The sequence below is a fragment of the Mastomys coucha genome, unplaced genomic scaffold (assembly GCF_008632895.1).
Source record: "Mastomys coucha isolate ucsf_1 unplaced genomic scaffold, UCSF_Mcou_1 pScaffold20, whole genome shotgun sequence".
NCBI lineage: Eukaryota > Metazoa > Chordata > Mammalia > Rodentia > Muridae > Mastomys > Mastomys coucha.
Window position 1 is genome coordinate 104,801,492 of NW_022196903.1, and position 3,168 is coordinate 104,804,659.

Sequence of the window (3,168 nt, forward strand, 5' to 3'; positions counted from 1 at the left end):
TATATATATATATATATATATATATATATATATATGTATGTATTATTTTGTAAAGTTTCTAAAATTAAAATTTTTTAAATTACATTTTAAAATTAAAATATAGTTACATTATTTCCTTCCCTATATTCTTTCCATCTCCTGCCTATGTTCCCCCTCATTCTCTTTCAAACTATGAGGTTATTTATAGTATTGTTTTTACATACATATGTATTGTGTTGTTTGTGTATATATGATTTCAGATCTGACCACTTTGAATTAGAGAACCAATTCTCCCTCTCTCAGCACTCTCTAATTGTTTAGAGTTATCTAGGGGTGGAACTTCTCAAGATTTCCACCTTCCAACTAAGCACGTATAATTGATATGGTCATTGTTCTTGGTCTTGTGTAGGTATCTGTATTGTTGCAGTATCATTGATTGAAGCTTCCTAGTTATTTCTGGGTGATACAATCTCACAGCAGACTTCCTAGTCCTTTGGCTCTTACAATCTTTCTGCTCCCTCTTCTGAAGTGTTCTTCAGCCTTAGAAGCAGGACTTGTATTGTATTATAATCATTTCAAACTGGCTCTCTACAGTCCTCTGACCTCTGCATTATGACCCGTTGTGGTCTTCTGACTTGATCTCTGACTTCTGTAATGATATGGTTCTTTGATGGGCATGAGAGCTGCACTGATCAGAGGGTACAAGGATCAGCTTTAAACTGTGTTTAGGAAATATGCTGTTCCAGTAAAGTTGTGGTCATGGGTTCTCTTTTAAGATACGTGGCATCACTAGCCCTAGGAAGACTGTCTAGTGTTGGGCATGATCTCCCTCCTATATTGTGGGACTAAAGTCCAATTAGGCAGCTGTTAGTTACTACTGGGATGTAAGTACCACTGTTGTATGTTTGCCAGTTGTCCTGCTGGAGACTCTTATATCTCAAACTCAGGCTTTTATGCTTGTGAGACAGGAGCCTTGCTAACTGAAGCATCATCCTAGATCTACATAAGATTTCTGCTACAGAAGGAGAACACTGTGCCATGACATCTTCAAATGGGAATGAGTATCCCACTCCACAGATGAGGAAAGCCATGTCAGGAGCATAGTAACTCACCTCACATCAGTTAGCTAACAGGTGATTCAGTCATATTCCTGACTTAGGAGCACAGAAAGGATCTACCTCATTTATTTCTTCTCTTCTTCTTTATCATAGATTTGCCAAGATACATTAGCAGAGTGAGACTGCTTCCAATTCATAGATCCACCACTTTCCAGGCAACTTGTGATGGCTGAAGTTTCAAATCCACCCTCATTTTCTGCAGATGCTGTCTACTTTCAGTGACACCATGAGAGGGTTCCGAGCCTCAGTGGAGCCACAGATTCAATATTATGCCTGGTTTAATCCTATTTAAGCTGAAAACTTAGTTTTTCTCCCTCTCATTGCCTCTAAGAGACAGACACAGAACTTTACCTATGGACCAGTGACTTGGGAACCAAACAAAAAGTATATATTGTCCATTTATTTTTCCACAAAGAACTTGTTGTATTTGATAGCAACAATAAAATCCATTGAAATTATTCTATAGGAGTTTTCTTGAAATATTAATAGCTGGCGTTTTTTTCTCCCTGACCATGTGTAATAAGCATAATCTGTCAATAATTAATTACAAGAGAAAAAGATCCAAGAGCAGGTTGCAGCCATTTTATAGAGGCAATTCCATTTGATTAACATTGTGCTTGCCCTAGAAGTAGTAATAAGAAATGTACTCAACCTTCACACCTGTAATTAATTCCATTACAAGGCCGTGTCTCTGTAAAACAGCAAAAAGCTAAGAAGCCTGAGTCCCTGGTCAGATGCCATGACAGTGAATTTTGGTGGCATAGTTCAATGCATTTATATTTTATCAACATGTTTTTATTAAGCATTGATTCAGTGCATAATATCACCCCAAAGGTGGCTCATTTTTAAATGTGAAGAGTATCCTCTAGACTGTCCTGGGGCATGGGGAGGTTCCTAAGTAATCTGAGTGTTCGCTACTATGCATTCACACACTCAGAAAGGAAACAATTCCATCCCGGGAAAAAAACAAATTACAACTTAGGAAGTAAACAATTTACAAGTCTCAGGATGTTCCTGAACCAAACAAGATTCCAAAGACCTCTTCCTCTCCAGGGTTCTGTAAGCATTATGACTTGCTATGAAGAGAGGAGACTGACATAGTCAGATGCCTACAAGTTATTATAAACAAAACCTCCAGGAATCCAGATTTAATGAGCTGCCACACCCATCCTGCACATTGGGGTGAAATTTGCAGTGATGCACCTTCCTTTGTGCCCTCTAGGTTCCTGTAAATAACCCTCACTCACATTCCTATAAATCATCCTGATAATCCCAATGGCTTGGCAAGTTAGACTCTAGTGGAATCATTAGTTGGTTCTATTGTCACTTCCTTATCTGAGCTGAGCCTACATTTGTTTGTATCTCCAAAGGAAAGGTCATACAGAATGAGTCTATGTCCTTAGTTCTTAGGAGGCAATTTAAATTATCTAGAATTTTCAAGGCATAGTCACCTTTTTGTCATTCAAGGCAACCTCCTTAGTGCAGGCATCAGTCCATTCTTACAAGGTGACTTGCGGTGTGTCACCAAAAAGATTAAGTTAGTGACTCAGGACAGAGATGGATACATGATTAGAGATTTAGACCATGTGGTATCAGCCAACCTCTGGGGAGAAGAAAAGGACTAGAAATGGAGTTCATTTCATGGCTGATGATTTAATCCATTATGTTTGCATAATGAACTCCCAATAAAACCTGGGGTTCTGAAGGCATGTTAGAGAGCTTCCGTGCCTAGCCTTATACTGCTGAGACCATCAAGGTGAGAGGAGGGTAGAGCATCTCTGTAGATACTGAGGGCCAAGATGCTGTTGGGCCCTTACCTCCTCTTCTGGCTGCTGTCATTTCCATTGTCCTGCAATAAAATAGACAGTAAATCACTTTGCTGTGTTTTCTGAGTCATAATAATGGAGGCTGAAACCTGAGAGGACAGCTGACTCTTTCAAACCTGTAGTCAGCTGATCATAAGCAAGAGTGTCCCGAGGAATCCCCAATTTACAACAGCTATGTGATGGAAGGGAAGTTTCTGAGAACTGGACTTCATCTCCAGCATAAATGAGAGTAGTTTCAGAAGTCA